The sequence below is a fragment of the Rhipicephalus microplus genome, chromosome 2, assembly GCF_043290135.1.
Source record: "Rhipicephalus microplus isolate Deutch F79 chromosome 2, USDA_Rmic, whole genome shotgun sequence".
NCBI lineage: Eukaryota > Metazoa > Arthropoda > Arachnida > Ixodida > Ixodidae > Rhipicephalus > Rhipicephalus microplus.
Window position 1 is genome coordinate 210,293,601 of NC_134701.1, and position 21,263 is coordinate 210,314,863.

The following is a 21,263-nucleotide window of genomic DNA, read 5'->3' on the forward strand; positions in this document are numbered from 1 at the left end:
TGTTTTCATGTATATGTTACTTCTCCTTGCTAGTAGATCTCCTGAGGAAAAGCAAACCAGCTTTAAAAAAAAGGAAAGTTCTTGCACACAATCATAGTTGTGGCCATCGCTCCAAGTTGTTCGTGTATAGCAAACTACAATAGCAGCTATACTACGGCGGGCACAAACAAAAACACTATTTGAATTTTCCTTATCATGATTACCATGTCGAATCGAAGGGGATGACCTGCATTACTTATTGGCCTAAAATATCCCTTTTAGCAACAATACCCTCATGCTAGCTGCCAACGATGTAGCACTATTACGCATCATGTAACAATCCTCCTGCATCTCACTATTTATAACAACTGTTGCAGTAAAGAATTATTAGAAGCATGAACTGATATCGCCGGGTAACCCTCAAGGTATTATGAGAAGGTTCTATGAACCTAAATGAAGAGAGAGGGCCGAGAAGTGTAGTATGTATAATGCATGAATGAAGGAAGGAATACAGCATAGAAACAGAGGAAAGGATGCTGTAAAAGGTAATGCAAATAAAATTGGGAATTAGGAAGGCAAACACGTGACTTGCAGAATGGGAGAAATGAATAAAGGTTGACATAGGCCTTTTATTTACGCAAAGGAAGATAATCGGGAGTCTTCAGTGCTTGCACGTCTTGTACAGGATACGAAGGGATCCTGTTCTCCGGCGAGCTCGTTCAATTGGCTCAAGCTAATCGTCAACATTTGTTTTGAGCCGTCAACCACGTGACGGCTCAAGGATGTCGAAAGGCGTAAAAATTTGTGACGTGAACATGGCGTCACGTAAAGTCCCGTTCCATGACGACTTTATCGCATGACATCGCCGCTTTGTCGAAGGGAGGCCGGGCGGATCATGCAAGCAGTGCAAAACCAAATCAGGCACAGGCTTTCGGAGGGGGGCAGGTAGGAATCAATACACCTACTATAAAAAAAAAGTAGATGGTTTTTACCATCGTGTCGCCATAGGTGAGTGCGTAAGGGACCTTCTGTGGTTTGGTCTTGATAAATATCAGAGGTGGCAGAAATAGTCTTGAAAAAGAATAAAGGTACCTTAATAATTAGTATTTTAGAATTTACGAAAATGTAAGTTATATTAGAAATAACAGCTGGCCAAAACTAATTACTCAACGCCACTGTTACTTTTCAAATGTAATGAAAGCACCTAAATTAGTTTAATGAAAGTACTCAAGCAACTTTATTCAAGGCATCGAGTTCGCATGCAACGCGGCTTTTCTGTGGGCCCACCTCATTCCCATGTCCACCATGGTGGAACACTGGTTATAGTTTTCGGGCGCTGACTTGCGGGTCAAGGGTTCGATACCCTGTCGTGGCGGTGGCATTTTAATGGAGGCAAAATTGTAGAGGCCCTTGTAATGTGCGATGTCAGAGCATGTAAAAAAACAGCAGATTGTCAAAACTTCCTGAACCCTCCACTATGGCGTCTTTTATAAGCAATATGGTTGTTTTGGAAAAAAAAAAAACTTCAAAAGTTATTATTATGCATCATTCTCACAACTGAGGCTGGGCTCTCAGACTGGTTTGTGTTCGTTATATATCCACCGTTTTTCATGTACCCTCTCATGCAAATGAAGTCGTGGATATGCTTTATTTTAGTCGAGACAAGAAAAGTATGCGTAGGCTTCGTCATTCTACTCGTTCGCAGTGTGTCATTGCATAAATCATGCGAGCAAAGAGTTATTGAACTGTTATTATCGCATTTTTTCCAAGTCTACCAAGTAGGGCGATGCACTTTGCGCTGACTGCAACCGGCGGCAGAGCACGCTAAGTACGCGAGCATTCGATCCGATCTCGAGGCGGTGCTGCGCACACGCTGTCATTTCCCGCTGACTTGGGCTCAGTAAAAACGTACATGCATCTTAGCCAAGAGCCCATGATTTGTCGCCGAAGACGGCTGAGCACTGAGGCTAGCCCCCACACGTATCAGCACTTTGCCGGCCAAGGTTGCCCGTTGACATCTTTCGAGAGTCAGCACGACTTAACTAAGCTCAGCACAATATCACCATTATTCACACACCCGACGCAGCGAGTGCCCCTGCGTGGTTTTCAATCCAACACGAATCCTCATTTCTAGCGCGGAAGATGTAAGTTCCTGAGGGTATTTGCAACACGCCATTCGAGTTCGGAATTGTGTAAGATACGTAACCTGAAAAAAAGTGTTCAAATCAGAAAAAAAGTCTGATTGATTTCTCATGGAAAAAAAATGAGAGATAGCAAATTAGAACGGTCCATAAACACAATAGGATCGCAGGACAAACTTCTGAAGAGCTTGTTGTGTAATTATAAATGCCTTTAGCCGACTCGTAAACGACAGGAAGTGAAGTCGGAACAACGCTGTACTTATCCATCTGCACTCCCGAACTGAAACGCTATGTCTTTTTGTTTTTCTTTTGTATAACGTCTACTATGGACAATTTCTCGTGATAACCGCATGATGACGCTACAAATCTGGCCACTAAGTATAACGTTGGCTCTTCTGTAATGCTTGTAGTCAAAAATTACACGTATATACGTCACTAACTATAGACGCTAGAATCGAGACCATCTGCATTTGTAGCCCTAAATGTCCACCCTTCATTCCTAGAGTATTTATTCACTGCGAGCATCGCAAAACATATTGATATATTTTGTCTTGATAGTTAACTGCTGTACAATGTCATTTTAAACGGCGCTGAACATATGAATCCCGGTATTGAGTCTATGACTGAAAGTGGTGTTTATGTATGTGAGATAATTCCACACTGAATTACTTAAAGAAGCCAGATGCTGGTGTTCTATTCAAAAGCGCGTGGTATAACATGCATTGTGTTTACAGACGCCTTCTTCAATAGATTCCACCTTTTTTTACTGCGTTAGGCTGGCTAGATTTCAAAACCTGTTCAAGCCAATAGAGTGCTATTGTGGTGCAACCCTGGCGTGAAAAATTCTGGTGATGGTGATCCCGACATAAGCTTGACCACAGGCGTACGCACAAGGGGTGGGGGTGGACGTTCTGTCAGTCACACGTCTTCGTTCCCTAGGATGTCTACCACCATATCTTAATGGGTCTGGTTATAATTAGCTGGCAGGCTGAGGATCCGGGCGCCAATAACTGCATATGAAATTTCAAGAACCACCTGGGTCTAGAGAAGCCGGAAACCACAGGCAGGGGTTAGTGAAAAAAAAGGTCAACGCTTCCTAGTCACTTTTTGTATCCGGTACGAAGCTTACCTTGTTTCGGACTCGACCACTGAAAGGAGCGGGGGGGAGGGGGGCGGTAAAACATGCGCGCCCCCATGTACTAGACCTAAGCGCACCTCACTATGAGGTTGACCACCATCGTTCACGTCCAATGTCTACAGCGCATGCGCAGCGTGCTCATGGAGAATATGAAGGCCTCCATTCCGTAGTGGAATTAATTAACCAACACCTGTACGGCGCCTGCGAAAGAACACAGTTTCAGTTTTCGTTATATTAATAATAAATTTATGTTATGTGAGGTTAGCTAATTAAGCTCACGCGCACGCAGAGATCTTGCAGGAGACTCAAGGTGACCCATGAAGTGAAGATAAGGAAACATTTCTAAAAATGTGCTGATTCACTGTAGTGATTTCGCGCTTAGAGTTCAAGCACTACATTTCTCATTAACGTTCTTTTACAGATCTACCTACACCCCTATTACCGTGTTTCAAAATAAGGGCACTAATTCTTGTTTATTTATTATCAGGTATGTCTGCTGAAAGATGGTGTCATTTTAAGTAACGCAATCGGGCATCTTGAGAAGATCGCTTCCAAAATATTTAAATGTCTCTTGATGAAGCGCTGCCTGAAAAACGTCTCGTATTTTTTTAAAAAGTCAAGTACGTTAGTTTTGCTACTTTCATGATCATGGTCTTGTAGCGATAGATACTTTGCGCAGATTTATTTTTAAGTGCGAAGCATTTCTTAGAGAACTTCAGTGACATTGAGCTTATCTATCTATCTATCTATCTATCTATCTATCTATCTATCTATCTATCTATCTATCTATCTATCTATCTATCTATCTATCTATCTATCTATCTATCTATCTATCTATCTATCTATCTATCTATCTATCTAGCCACCTATGACTTTTAGCTCTCCTGGCCGTTTCGTTAATGGTACCGATACAGAAATTGGTGTTACGTAACATGAGTGCAGGACGAGTATGAGTGACTAGTTATAACTTAAAAAGCATGATATGTATGTCATGAATGTCGTGATTTACATTTCATGGTCTTGCTGCTCTTGCGGTGGTGTCGTTCGCATGACATTTCCTAAATTAGGTATGGTATGACATGACTGCATGACGATCATGAGTGACAGACACTTACGTGAAAATTATGATATGCTTGTCTCGATTTTCATGCTATGTCTAGTCATGACTACACACCCTGCTCATGGAGCGCTCGTGGTCGTTTCGCTTGCTTCACATGTACCAAATTTGGTATTACGGGACGTGAATCGAAGACTAAGGTACACGACTGGTGCAAACATGATAATCATGAGATGCGTATTATGTAAGAACATCACTACAAGCCATGCTCATGAAGCACTCGCGTCCGTATAGCTGGGTTCACATAATTCAAATTTCGTGTTACGTGACGTCATTGGATGACGAATGTACATGACTGGTGCCAACTTGATAATTATGAGATGCATGTCATGTAATAGTATGACTACATGCTACCCTCATAGCTCGCTCATGGCCGTTTGAATAGCTCCACATATGCCAAATTTGGTATCAGATGATGGGAATAGACGACGAAGGTAAAACACATGTTGAAACATGATAATCATAATAAGAGTGTCATGTAAAACATGACTACACGCTACGCTCATAGAGTAAACGCGGCGTTTTTGATAGCTCCAAATGTACAAAATTTGGTATTACGTGACGTGAATGGGCGACGAAGGTAGATCACACTTTCAAACATGATAATCTTGATATAAATGTAAACATTCGCCCAACCGCGGTGGTCTAGTGGCTAAGGTACTCGGCTACTGACTCGCAGGTCGCGGGTTCGAATCCCGGCGGTGGCGGCTGCATTTCCGATGGAGGCGGAAATGTTGTAGGCCCGTGTTCTCAGATGTGGGTGCACGTTAAAGAACCCCGGGTGGTCGAAATTTCCGGAGCCCTCCACTACGGCGTCTCTCATAATCATATGGTGGTTTTGGGACGTTAAACCCCACATATCAATCAATTAAATGTAAACATTCGACAGAAGTCTGTCTGATTGGGTATGAAACTGGGAGATGATTTAGACTCCAACAAAAAGTTTTGAAGCAGCCGGACGTTTCGAAACCGACTTGGTCCCTTCCTCAGGGCGTGGCAACGCTGGCGTGGCAACGCTGGCGTTACGCAACCAAATCAATGCCGGTGAGCACGCGCACCACGTCACGTCGGAATGTATTGGCGCTTTGACTGTGTGGCATGCAGTCATGTTATCACATGACACGCATCTCATGATTATTATGTTGACACCAGTCACATACCTTCGTCATCCATTGGCATCACGTAATGCCAAATCCGGCTAATGTGAAGCTATCAAAATGGCCGCGAGCGCATCATCAGTGTGGCATGTAGTCATGTTGTTACTTGACACGCATGTCGTGATTATCATGTTTCGATGCGTAATTTATCTATGTCGTCCGTTCGCGTCACGTAATACCGAGTTTCGTACGTGTGAAGCTAACAAAATAGCGGCCAGTGCATCATGGGCGTGGCATGTAGTTATGTTGTTAAATGGCACGCATCACATGATTATCATGTTTGCACCAGTCACATACATTCGTCATCCATTCGCGGACTGTAATATTAAATTTGGTACATATGACTCTAGCGAAACGGCCTCGAGCGCATCCTGAGCGTGGCATGTAGTCGTGTTGTTACATGACACGGATGTCATGATTTTGATGTTAGGGTCTGTCACTTATGTTCGCCATGCTATCATGCCATACCATACCAGTTTTGCAACATGCCATGTGAACAAAACTACCGCAAGAGCTCCAGGACCATGAAATGTATATCATGACATTATTGACATAGATATCAGGATTTTCATGTTATGACTGGTCAAATATGTTCTCCATACAGTCATGTTATACCATACCAAGTTTGGTATCGTTACTATTATAGAAACAGCCAGGAGAGCTAAAAGTCGTAGGCGGCTAGATAGATATGTACGCTCAAAGTCGCCGAAGTTTGCTAAAAATGCTTTGAATTTAATATTATGCGTGCCATGCGTAATTCAAGGCGAGAGTTTACACTTGGACTATTACTGTCTGGTCGCAAACCATGTTTCACCACGAATGGGCTCTCTAGTGTCTATTACTATATGTCATTATATTGCCCATTTCCAGTGTTTGATGTACAACATTAACACGAAAACAAAAAACTAAGCGCCACGATTGTGTCTATAGAACATCTTTCCATGTCACCCAAGCTGTGGCGTAGCCAGAGGTAGCAAACATATTGCCCCCCCCCCCCGGTCCCTCTTAGAGAAAAGTTTTTTTGTTTTTTTAGCTATGACATCGAGTGCGGCCCCGCCGCGGTGTTCTATAGTGGCTAAGGTACTTGACTGCTGACCCGCTGGTCACGGGTTCAAATCCCCGCTGTGGCGGCTGCATTTCCGATGGAGGCGGAAATGTTGTTGACCCGTGTGCTCAGATTTGGGTGCACGTTAAAGAACCCCAAGTGGTCGAAATTTCCGGAGCCCTCCACTACGGCGTCTTTCATAATTATGTGGTGGGTTTGGGACGTTAAACCCCACATATCAATCAATCAATCGTCAACATCGAGCACGAAAACTGACTATTTCATGGGTCCCCCTCCCTCTCCTCAAAAATTTTTCTGCTAACGCCCTTGCACCCAACATAAGTGTGCGCAGGAAACCCCTCTTTTACATTGGTTGCATGCAACACAGTTGGATGACCTTATTTTCTGACCTGTGTACGAAAGACTGCTGTTATTCTATATCCTGCGAAGTAGTGCCATGCGAGTATGCTCACAATTCCTATTCCATTATTCGCATACTCGGCGGCAGCGTGCAATACTTCCCGCAGTCTGTGCGTCTGCTGTTTTCAATGGGCCCTTGATTGCGTAGGCGAGGCTGTCGATTCTACTGTACAAATCACGTCCGCTTACTTCCTCTTTCCTGACGTAGTCTCCCACCGAGCTCACCTTGGCGCAAGTTCATCGACCACGCTTCCTTCATCAATGAGGATCCACGTCAGCTGGTATACAAAAGTAGTGTTCTGTAAATCACATGCAACCACGCGCATACTTCTCAGACGCGGGCCTTATAGAACACCATCTCCAGGAGCTTCATCGCAACGGTATCCCTTGTGATGCGGTTTTCCGGGCTCCGTCCATCAGTGGGAACTACCCTTTAAATATACATTATGGCATTCATCAGCTCATACAACAAAAAAAAAGCTTCTAATCGGTTTGTTTTATCTGAGAATATTACGAAAACTGTCTACATTACTCACCAAAACTGCAGTTAAAAGTAGAAATAAAAAAAATCGGCAGATCCCTCGTACCTGGGAATCGGCGTTATGCGAAGCGTGCGGAGCTAAGGTTACTTTTTTTACTGACACGCCATGCAATGACGCTAAATATATGTACAAATGTTGCAAGCACCGGCATAAGTTGTAGAGTTGCAGATGTTTATATAACCAGTTGGTCGCACTTGTGCAACGATGCCAACTCGAACATGCGTATTAGCAACACCAGAAGCTGGTATGAAACGCTGATGCTCGCGAGTATGCTGGCCCTCGACACTGCTACATAAATCAACTTCAGCGCGTGGCAACTAACCACAATTGACGTTAACCCGACGTGATGGCCGTATCAAAGGAGTACATATGTAACGTTCACAAAATGAGTATGCAGCACTCCAACAACTATTGACGTTTTACGAAGATTACCGTCTGCTCGAAAAGTAGTTCCGAGATCTGGCGTAGCTCTGGTAAAATGTTTGATTGCAACGCAGAATTCTTGTGTTCGATTCCAGCTGGGACCCTGACATTTATTATTTTCATTCGTCGGGTCGACACCATTGGTGTCGGGTATTTCTTAACGTTTGCGCGTTAAAATTGTCAATGTGTGTTCTCTTCGTTCTTAAGTAGATACTACTTGTCAATCACCTGTGGCGCATACACGCATACCCACGGCACATACCTGCCCGTGGGTATGTGCCACTGTCTCGTGGGAAATGTTTGACGACGTACGCGACGGGATTGTGGCATTATTCATGTCTTGACCCGCGCGTCGTATTCGTCAAACTGTCTTACTTTTGCATGCTTATTTTGGTTCACGCGAAGTTCAGGGGGTGACCACGAGACCACCCAGACGTAAGCGGCTAGATAGATAAATGCGCTCAAAGTCACCGAACTTCGCGAAGAAATGCTTTGCATTTAAAAGCCATGGCGCCAACCTGAGCTATCGGTGACCAGGCGTCATCGCTAAATAACCTATGTGGCCTTAAGTAGCCACCAAAGGTAAGCCCGGCTGGAAGGAGGAAAATGTCGTCGTTAGTTCAAGCCCCGCGAAGCGTTCTTTCTTTTATATAATCATAATGTTTATTCAACTTTTTCTTTCAGCACTTCAAATAAAAAACGGCAGCACCTTTATTGGCAATGGTGTAGCAACGCGTCATTACAGCATCACCCGTACAATTTCTTTTCATTATTTGATGCTTTTTTGTTCTGATGGTTATTTGCACTAATAATGTGCACTGCACTGAAGTATCAAACGCGCTTAAGGCACTGGCTTCTTTTTTTTCACTCATTGTAAAAGTGAAGTAATGAATTGTGTAACCGTGGAACCTCGTACATTGATATAGAACTACAAAGCAACGCATGGGGGCGCTGCGAGTCTGTACAGATTGGAAAACAGCAGGGGGCGAAACCAAAAAGAATTATCGGTTAAGAAGAAGGTGAAGGAAGCTGAGACCGTTATGTGGAGAATTGGCATGATTAAGAAGTCCGCTATAGAGATCTATCGAACTTTTAAGCAGGAAATTGCCAAGGAAAAGATCCATGATAATACTCGGGGTAGTTCTCTACTGTTTGAGGCCAGGACGGGAGTATTGCGAACCAAGACATATAGGGCCAAATACGAAGGATAGACACGGTATGCAGTGCGTGTGGAGAGGAAGAAGAAACTGCCGAACACTTGATAATGTTCTGTGAAGGGCTTCACCCTATAGTTCAGGATGACGGCGCAGTGTTTTTCAAAGCACTGGGGTCTAGGGACAGGGAGGGCAAAATAGACTTAAAGCAGGTAGAATTAACTAGAAGAAGGTTATCTGATTGGTGGCTAAAGTCAAGGCACGAGTGCAAATTAAACCCTTCACTGCAAAGTATGAATCCTCAACCTAACTACTTAAGGAAAAAAACCAATCTAGTTTTTGGTTCATTAAGTATTACGGCTTGGTGATGCTAGCCACCGCCCGATGCAAATGGTACAGCCATATCCATCCATCTATCCATCCATCCATCCATCCATCCATCCATCCATCCATCCATCCATCCATCCATCCATCCATCCACCCATCCATCCGTCTATCCGTCCGTCCGTCCGTCCGTCCATCCATCCATCCATCCATCCATCCATCCATCCGGTAGCGTCATCTCTAGCAGAAAAGTAGAAATGGAGGATTTATATCACGCGTTTTAAATGCGAAGCATTTCTTAGTGAGCTTCGGCGACTTTGAGCGTATCTATCTATCTATCTATCTATCTATCTATCTATCTATCTATCTATCTATCTATCTATCTATCTATCTATCTATCTATCTATCTATCTATCTATCTATCTATCTATCTATCTATCTATCTATCTATCTATCTATCTATCTATCTATCTATCTATCTATCTATCTATCTATCTATCTATCTATCTATCTATCTATCTATCTATCTATCTATCTATCTATCTAGCTAGCTAGCTAGCTAGCTAGCTGCCTATGACATTTAGCCCTCCTGGCCGTTTCAATAATGGTATCGATAGGAAACTTGGTATGGCACAACACGACTGTATGAACAACACATTTGACTAGTCCTAACATGAAACTCATCACATGCATGTCATAAGTGTCATATTTACATTTTATGATCCTGGAGTTCTTGCGGTGGTTTCGTTCACATGTCATTTTGCAAAACTAATATGGTATGACATGATTGTATGGCGAACACAAGCGGCAGACCCTAAGATGAAAATCATGACATGCGTGTCATGTAACAACATGACTAACATGCCACGCTCATGATGCGCTCGCAGCCGTTTCGCTAGCGTTACATATACCAAATTTGGTATTACAGCACGTGAATGGATGACGAAGGTATGTGAATGGTGCAAACATGATAATCATGACATGTGTGTCATGTAAAAACATGACCACATGTCACGCTCATGATGCGCTGGCTCCCGTTTCGCTAGTTTTCACTTAGACCAAATTTGGTATTACGGGAAGTCAATGAATGATGCAGGTATGATGCTGCTGTAAACAATATAAACAGGAGATGCGTGTCATGTAACAACATGACTCAATGTTACGATCATGATGTGCTCACGGCCATTTCACTAGCTTCACGTGTACCAATTCGGTATTACGCGACGCGAACGGACGACATAGGTAAATAATACATCCAAACTTGGCATATCACAACATGTGTGTCATGTAACAACATGACTTCATGCCACAAGTTTTTTTTTGATTGATTGAAGTTTTTTCAAAATTTTGCATCTCTAGTCACGCGCGGTCCCGCTTCGGCTAAACACACTGAATCGTCTGCAGCCTCTGCCACGCATATCCTCAATTACCCGGTGCACGACGCTAGAGCCAGGCATGGCGTTGTCGTCGCTCCGCAAACTTGAACTTTGGTTCCCTATACGGAATCTTGGGCACCGCAAACTATATTATTACTTTCAGTGCCGTACCTGACACACAGGTTTACTTTTTTTTTTGTTGTTCTCTTCGTAAACAAGCTGTATAACTGTTCAAACGCATTTGTTTTGAAAGTGTCACCTATATTTTCCTGCTTAAGTCCTAGAAAGTCAGGCCAGTGATATTTATTCAATAAATAATAAATAATAAATGTAATTGGGCGATACATTTATCATAGACATGACAATGTGACAGAAATACCAAATAACAGCCATTAAAATTATGAAATTACATACCCCTACAGGATCCTGGTTGTTAATATTCAACTGATATGTCCAGGAATAATCTATGTTACAAGATTCAAAATGTGAAAACAACGTCACATATGTCTACAGTTGATATAGTTAGGCAATGTTTCTGAAGGTAGGCTGTTGTGAGGGTTGCTGCCCGCTGTATTCATGCACGCACCTGAGGGCGAGTAACTTCAGCACTCCACAGGCAAATATCATCGGCGTATATGGATAGGCACACCGACTTTGGCAGAACCTTCACCAGACCAATGAGGGCAACATTGAACAATGTGGGGCTTAAAACACCTCCCTGAGGTACTCCGCAGTAGGTGTAATGTTCAGCAGTTGTACCCTCATATGTTTGCACAAAGAAACCCCTGCCAGTTATATAATCTTTTATCCATTGAAACATTCGTCCACCAATGCCCATTGCTGCGAGAGAAGTGAGGATGGCATCGTGAGCTACATTATCATATGCACCCTTCACGTCAAGAAAAAGTGCCACTGATATGCGCTTGCGACTTTTTTCTTGTTGAACAAATGTCGATAAGTCAAGGACACAGTCGATGGAGGAGCGGCCCCGACGAAAGCCTGCCATGCAAGAAGGGTATTTGGTGTATCGTTCCAAGTACCACTCGAGACGAAATAGAACCATTCTTTCCATAACTTTTCCGAGGCAGCTTGTGAGGGCAATAAGGCGATACGCTGTCAAGTCCAATTGTGATTTTCCCGATTTCAAAAGTGGTATTAATCGACTTAATTTCCATTCTCGGGAAAGACTGCCGCTGAGCCAGGAGTTGTTGAAGCATGTTAAAAGTTCTTTTCTGGCTTTTTGTCCAAGGTGTCCCAACGCACTATAAGTAATACCATCAGGACCTGGCGATGACATGCGTTTAGAAGAGACCAACTCACATTCCAGTTCTTCTATGGTGAATGGAATGTCCATTTCTGGTAATCGCGTCTCAGGAACGATTACGGCGTCGATGCTCTCGTTCATAATATTCCCGACAACTCTCGTGCAAAATTCTTCAGCCACCTCGAGTTCTGTTTTTCCATGATGGAGTGCCAAAGCTTTAAAAGGGTGCCGTTGTTGCGGAGAGGAGCGAAGACCACGAACTGTTCTCCAGATATATGACAGCGGTTTATGAGGGTCTAGAGATTCGCAGAATGCTTTCCAGCGTTCACTCTCCAGCTTGTAAATGCGTCGTTGAATCTTTTTCTGGGGCCGTCTTGCTTCCCTCAGATCGTAAATTGATCTTGTGCGTCTGTATCGTCGTTCAGCACGCCTTCCTATAGCTTGTAGTCTTTCCAGTTCGATGTCAAACTGTGTTATTTTAGACGAAAATGGCAATTTACATTTGGACGCTTGCATAGCTTCCGCTATGGTGGTATTTTCCAGGTAGCAGGCGAGGCCTTCTTGGCAAGCGTCCTCAACACTCGATGTAAACATCGACCAGTCAGTGCCAATTACAACACCGGAAGAGAAATTTTTTATGATACCATCGATCGTCACGTAGGTGGGTATGCGATCACTCCCATGAGTCTCAATATCGCAAAACCATTTAACTTACTACGCCATGAAAGCAGAATGATAAATGCTGATCGCCTAATAACCTGAAATAATAATCACCCTGATCCACTAAAAAGAAGGCAATGAATGGTTAGCATAGCAAGCATGTACGTGTCACTGAAATTGATTCCTCCTGTCAGCAAACTATGGGCATCATGAATGGGTAGATGCCACTGAAATTGGGTAAAACTGACTGCACACAACTTGCACTAAAAAAGAAAGGAAGATGGCAACAGTTAACTAAGAAAAAGGCTGCCGAAGATGAAATGGCTGGGAGCCGAAGACTTCGAGTACGTACAAAAAGAGAACACGGTGAACGGGAAAGCCAACGATGTTCGAGAGAGACTTCATATTGATGGAAGGCCTACGCCAACGACGACGTCTCGTGTCGTGTTCGTGACTATCTGTGATATAACTCGAACTTTGCTGCACTGAGAATCAGCGTAGAAACTCCCTGAAACACCTAGCTAAGCCCAAGACACAAAGTAAAAGCAACTACATTAGTGTTCAAAATCGTCCAGTTATGCTGTTCAAGGCTTGGGCAGCTCAGTGCCAGCTTCGCCAATTTGTTTTATTGGTTCCAGAGCCACAAAATATTTTTTATGACTGTACATTCTGATGAAGCTCAAAGCAGCGTCTTTTCTCGCGTCAAACCAACCAACTCAAGATTTGCGCTGGAGAAGTTATTCATAATAATCACTCAAATTATAGCAATCATGCACGTCGTGAAATGAGGAAAACATCCCGGTATCTTGTCTGTTCATTAGAGATACAGCCTAACTCAGCCACGCTAATAATTAGATCGCTTGATTTTTTATTAGTTATTTAAACTTAAAATATTCATTGAGGCTTGGGCACAAGAAAGAAGCGCTAAAAACTTCGTAATTCGTTCCCTGTTTTCGAATGTCTTTTGGAGGAGGGCAATGTGCAAGATATGTGGGACAAATTTAAGAATATATTTTCCGAGTTAACAAATAGACATATCCCCTGTGTTCATTCATCACGGCTAAAAAAGCACAAACAACCATGGGTAACAGCACATATATTAAATCTTATCAACAAAAGGAAGAGGGCATTAGGCGCATTCAAGAAAAGCCAATCAGTTGCTCACTTTGAAAAACTGAAGTCGATTACCCACGAATATAAGCTAAAGACAGAACAAGCTAAAGATGATTACTTCACTGAGCTCAGCAACAAAATGAAATCAAATCCTAAAATGTTTTGGAAGTACTTAAAACAGTGTGGCTCAGATTCCTTTGGAATACAGGAGTTAAATTATAACGGCAAGTTAATTAGAAATGACGAGGATAAGGCTGCGTAAACAACTTTTTCCACTCGGTATTCTTACCCAAACACAGCTGTAGTTATCATCAAACTATTATGAGCCTTTCGCCTATGCTTCCTGTCGAGCTTAGTGTTAATGGAACTGAAAAACTATTGAAGGACGTTGATGAGAGTAAATCTAGTGGTCCAAATAGAATTTCTCCACGTGTACTCAAGCGTTGTGCGGGGCCGGTTTCTATGTATCTTTATGCTATTTTTGAAAGATCTTTAGTGACAGGCACCTTAACACATGACTGGAAAATTGCGCACGTGGTACCGATACATAAAGGTGGGTCCAAAAAAGACGTTGGTAATTAAAGACCAATATCACTTACGTCTATCCCGTGTAGAATCCTCGAATATATTTTATATAAAGAAATAAAAAGTCATTTAAACAAGCATAAGGTACTAATCAACGAGCAGCATGGATTTCGCAGAGGGCTGTCTTGCACAACACAATTAGTCCAATTTTATTATGATGTAATATCGGGCGTAGATACTGTAGGACAGGTTGACGGTGTGTTCTTGGATTTTCGGAAAGCGTTTGACACGGTGTCACATTCACTTTTACTGTTTAAGCTTACCACCCTGAAAATTGATAAGACTGTTTTTAAATAGATCGAATGTTACCTTTCCCAAAGAACACAAACCGTAGTACTGGAGGAAAAATGCTCCGAATACACCGATGTTACCTCAGGGGTCCCACAAGGCTCCGTCCTGGGTCCGCTATATATTTTAATTTATGGTAATGATATCTCTGCAGGAATTTCATCTTCTATACGGTTGTTTTCGGATGACTGTGTTGTGTACAAAAAAATTTTTGATCACAATAGTGTATTAGAACTTCAGAAAGACTTATCGCTCATTCATAGCTGGTGTACCAAATGGAAAATGAATTTGAATATAACAAAGTGTGTACATATTTCATTTACCAAAAAGATGAAATCATTTCAGTCACAGTACCATCTGAACAATGTACAGTTGAAACAAGAGAGTACATATAAGTACCTAGGTATAATACTATCATCTGAATGTTCATGGAGGCCTCAGGTTGACACTCTCATAGCCAAAGCTGGTAAGGCCTTAAATTTCATTCAAAGAAACCTGCGATGTTTGCATGTGAATTTAAAACGTATGGCATACACTACTTGTATCAGACCTATCTTGGAATACGGTTGTGTTGTGTGGGACCCCGCCGAGGTAACCTTCATTGCTGCTCTGGAACAATTACAAAATCATGCTGCCAGGTTCGCCTTGGGACGGTACGGAAGGAGGGAGAGCTGCACTGCAATGAAAGCTGAGCTAGTATGGGAGTGTCTTTCTGACCGCCGCCAGAAGCAGATATTAAAATTTCTTTACTGCATTTACTACAATGAAACTGGAATTAATAGAGAAATATACCTACACAACCCTCATTACACTTCAAAACGTTTTGATCATAGTTGCAAAATCCGGGAATACCCAGCTAAAACGAACATGTATACCAATTCATTTTTTCCTAGAACGATTAAACAGTGGAACAGGCTAACTGAAATGCAAGTACATAGTGGGAACGAAGGGGTATTTTATTCACTGCTGTAAACTTGTGTTGTAACCTGAACGAAGATGTATTGATGTGTGAACAAAATTCTACTATGTGTGTGAACGAAAATGTATTTCAGTTATTTCAGTTATAAAGTGGTATTTGTATTATGTATTTCAGTTATAAAGTTGTATTGTGTGAGTGAACGGAGATGTACGTCATTTATTGATGTAACCCCCCTGCTATAACGCCTTCGGGCGCTGCGGGGTATCTGATGAATAAAGAATAAAGAATAAATTAGCATGCGTTAGGAGGGTCAAATATTTGCCTCAGTGTCTCCGCATACGTGGCCACTATCTTAGCAATAAAGGCGCCGACTCCTGCGAATGTTTTCTCGCCGACTCCATACAAGTTCTGAGCTTATGCGAGAACTAAATAGTGGTAGTGGTTGTATAATTGGACACTTTTTACGATCAAATATTTGACAACCGGAAGTTATCAGGAATATGTTGTCGACGTGTGTCTGGTTAACCTCCGTCCTTTTTAGCCCTTCTCTTTTTTCGTACGTGTTGAGCGAGCCATTTGTTTTTCTGTAGGAGATTTCAAGTTGATATTGAGCCACTCAAGAGCAACTTATAACAAGGTTAGTAAGACAAAGGCATTGCAATGCATGCGAAACTTCAACAATTGAGGGGGATAAAAACGATATTACAGCAGAAGGGGATGTTGCGTAGTCATACTGGAGAACATCCCCCTCCTCTCTTTCAAAACGCGCATACTTATTTACAAACCAGTCTGAAATCTATAGTTTAACAATAGGAACACGTAAATCCGTGTTCTTTGCATGAATCCCGAAAAACGGTGAGTCACAAGGTTTATTTCTAAGACAGTTATGAAGCTTGACTCTCCAGATAAATTTTAATGCACGCTCCAAAAAAACTTACGGAGTATGAAAAATTCCGACTTGATATTGATAGCCCTTCAAATATATATTGTTGATGTTTGTTTATCATATGTTTTTATTCAGACGATCACTGATCGTTAGTTTCATTACTCACACACTTGCTTTTTTTTGGAGAGGAAGAGTCTCTCTTTTTCATCACCCTTTATGTTCTTTAAATTTGTAAATATAAAGTGTTCAAGATCACTAAGAAAATTTTAGGTGATCTATTGGGTAGGAGCTTTAATGTTAATATTTTATTCATCGTATCTCCAATGCCTATCTGCCGTCCCGCTCCGTGATTCTAGCTTAACGCACAAACGGCTCCACAACGTAGCTAAATGACCCGTTTTGTAATAGGAATACACACGCTACTACAACGTACTTGGTTCGCGTCCGGCGCCTATGCATCATAAGTGGGTTTATTTACGTTAGCTTTTAAGCAGGCGTGATTTATGAGCTGGATTAAAGCTCACTGACAAATTCATGTCACCCGACAATATAGTTCGTAAGCAGGCTTTCCTTTAGACGTTTCTTGAGGTAGTGAGAAATGGGGTTATGTGAAGTGTAAGATAACTTAGAGTGATAATGAATCTTGCACGAGGCTGTGCTTTTCTTTCTAAGACTGCATTAAAAAAGTTTGTCAACAAGCTCTCTTACTTTCTCTCTCCCTATATATATATATATATATATATATATATATATATATATATATATATATATATATATATATATATATATATGGGGGTAACCCTAAACCTTGACTTGGACATTTGGTAGCGTCCCACATTTATTTATTTATTTTTTGCAATACTGTCGACTCCAATGTTGGAGTCACAACAGAGGGCACATTGCAGGTAGTATACATTCATGAAGAACAAACAATAACATTCCAACTGACATACATAAGCCCCACCCAGTACCTTCTGGCCTGCTACAGTGCGCCGTGCAAAAAGAAAAAGAAAAGAGGAAAATAGCAAAGGTATGTGAAGCATTGAAGCACTACTGTAGATTACGCATGGTTTCTAACACTGCGGTGAATGTGGATAGTGTGTCGGCATTAGTAGCATTTGCATTCAGTTTATTCCATTCGCGTATTGTTAGTGGGAAAAACGATTTTCCAAAGACGTCACTGTTTGAGGAATATTCTTGCAGACTGTATTTGTGCTTATGACGAGTAGGGCGTGACTGTGAAAATGTGACGTACTTAGACACATCTACCTTGTAGTGGCCATGTAACAACTGGTACAAGAACCTCAGGCGTGCCTCTTTTGCCCTAGTAGCTAGTTTTTCAATGCCAGAAGAAACCAGAAGGTTAGTGGGAGAATCTGTACGTTTGAACTTGTTGTGTACAAACCGTATGGCTTTGCGTTGTACTGCCTCTAATTTACTAATACCACTTAGCGTATAAGGAAACCAAACTACGTTGGCATATTCTAATACTGGTCTTACGAACATGGTATAAGCCAAGAGTTTTGCGGGCGCTGGTGCAATTCTATGTCGTCTATTTAGGTAGAAAAGTTTACGCAGTGCGGCCGCAGTGACGTTAGCTATGTGTGTATCCCATCTCAGGTCAGACGTTAATGTAATGCCTAAGTACTTATGCTGCACAACATTAGTCAGTGGTGAACCATGAATGGTGTAGATGAATTGCGATTGATTCTGCTTACGTGTTACCGTCATAGCTGCGGATTTTTTCACACTGATGGACATTTGCCACTTAGCGCACCAATCTGCTAGCTTGGTTAGACATTCATTGAGATTAATGTGGTCTGTGTAGCTGGTTACCTCGTTATAAATAATGCAGTCATCTGCAAACAGTTTGATATTACAGTTAATGTTTGACGTAAGGTCATTTATGAAAATTAAAAATAATAGTGGTCCCAAGACGGAACCTTGAGGGACCCCAGAAGTTACGGGGACTATGTTTGATATATGACCTTCATACTGCACGAACTGTGAGCGATTTGTTAGGAAATTTTCTATCCAAGAAAACAATAACCCCTCTCCTATCGCACTTTTCAGTTTAAATAGTAACTTTCTGTGACATACGCAATCGAAAGCCTTAGAGAAATCAAGTAAAATTATGTCTGTTTGGCCACGATTATTTATGGTAGAAGCTAGATCATGAACTACCTCCGTTAGCTGCGTAACAGTGGACAGACCACTACGAAATCCGTGTTGACTAGGAGACAAAAATTTTATTTTCTCGAGAAAAACAGTTATGTGTTTGAGGATGATATGCTCTAGTAGCTTACATGAAATGCTAGTGAGGGATATCGGCTGGTAATTTGAAACCAATGACGTGTTCTCCTGATTTATGAATAGGTATTATTTTTGCAATCTTCCAGTCATCTGGCAGCTGGGATGAAGTAAGCGACTTTCGAAAGATTAACCCAAGAAACTTGCTACACCATTCCGCGTACCTCTTAAGGAACTCGTTAGGAATATCATCTGGACCACTCGATTTTTTAGGATCTAACTTAAGAAGCAAGTTCAGTATTCCTGTATCTGTGACTTCTAGGTGATCGATGCTTGGCGAATCGAGGGATAATACTGGAGGAGTGGCACCATTATCAGTCATGAACACTGATTGGAAAAAAATGTTGTATTCGTTAGCCTTTTCCGTTCTTTCCCCTGAATCCGTGTGCGACTGTGTATTATCGCTAGTTCCAAGGTATCTCCAAAATTTGCTTGGATTGCTTTTAATAAAGCTTGGAAGTGTAACACTAAAATATTATTGTCTGGCAGTTTTCTTTTTTTGCTTAAACTCTGATTTTGCACACGGCAGCTTCTGTTGAATGGATGATTTACACTTATGGTTTTTCGCAGCCACACGCAACCTTTTTAGTCTACGCTTGGCCTGAATAACCTCACATGTTATCCAAGGATTATTCCCTGGATCTTTCTTGTGTTTCTTTGGTATGAAGTTAGTGACACAGTACATAACAGTAGATTTGAAACTTAGCCAAAGTAGATTAGTATCACTGGAAGCGTCAAGAGCTAGCTGCAAAAAGTTTTCGAACTCATGTGCGAGATGGGTTAATACGCTGCTTTCGTCAGCTTTTTTGAAATCAATTACAGTTGATCCACGCTGCTCACATGCAATACTGGAGTCAAGCGGCAGCAAGCATATGACTATGTGATGGTCTGATATGCCGTCAACTACGTCAGTGCGAACACGGTCTTCCGGGAAGTACTGACTAATCAGTATCAGATCTAATATGCTCTCGGCAGTGTTCTGTAAGCGGGTTGGAGATAACACAATTTGCTGAAGGCTAAAGTTCAACATTATGTTTATAAGAGCGTCCGAGGCAGATGATGTGTGGTTTAGCGTAGTCCAGTCAATGTCTGGGAGATTAAAATCTCCCATAAGCAGGACACGAGAGTTGCGAACATGACGCTGCATGAAGTGATGAACTGCAGTTATGCATTCGTGTCCGGATGACGGACCTCGATAAACGCATCCAACGAATATAGAAGTGCTATCGCAAAGAATCCGGCAGAAAATTGCCTAAGCATCTGTTACAGCTGAAAGCGATACATATGAATGGCATTTCTTTATGAGTAGAGCGACGCCCCCGCCACGAGAAGGTCTATCCTTACGGATAACGTAATAATTTGGAGGAACAGCTTCACTATCGTATATCTCGGAAGAAAGCCATGTTTCAGTGACACCTACTATATCAGGACTGTATTCTAGTAGAAGATTTTCGAGAGCATCTATTTTGTTTAGAACACTTCTTGCGTTAACATTCACTATAGTCAAGGCTTCGGTTTTGCGTGTAGACGAGCTTGCCGAGTTTGCGGTCTTGATCGCACCTCGTCCTTTTTTTGAGCGAGAACCTTGTCGTTCTTTTCTTCATCCCAGGTAAACGCTTGGTTATTAATAAACAATTTGTCAAACACTAACGACACCTTTTCCTTCTTTTCTCGATTTTCTTTGGCGCTGTTCCATAGCCTTCGCCTGATGTCTCGGATTCTAGGCGAAAAGTCTTCTCCGATTGAGAAGCTGGTGTTTTTCAGTTTGTATCCGCTTTTAAGTATCGATGATTTCTGCCTAAAATCTAGCAACTTGAAAATGACTGGTCTATTTTTGTTCCGTTCCGCTCGTCCTAGGCGGTGTATTCGTTCGATAGAAACTCGTTCAAGGCCGAGGGTGTCCTGAACAATAGTCTTATTCACTGCTTGTTCAAGAATTTCACTCGTCTCTCCGTCAACCTCAGGTAGGCCATAAACAATTAAGTTCGATCGCCTACTTCTGTTTTCTAGGTCGTCGACCTTCCTTTCCAGCAATTCATATGAACGTTTCATGCTGACAAGCTCATCCTGACAGAGACTAACCTTCTCTTCGAGTCTTCATAAAGCGTCTAGCTTTTTATCAATATCGACAAGACGCTTTTCCTTGATGAACTTAATATCCACGGCGATTTCTTTTAGTGTGCTTACGATTTGATCTTGCGCAGGTCCCGGGTTAGTCTCGATGTCTCCCCCTAAGAGTAGTAATTTTCGCAAAAACATCCTAACACAACATGGCATACAAGAAAACCGTGGGCACGGTAGCACAAACAAAAAAGGATCGTCAGAGCGTATACATTTTCCGTATTTCTTCCTCACCTGCACAAGGAAGACGAACGGGTTATCAGACGTCCGCATGCCTCAAGTGCCACCGTGCCCAAGAAGC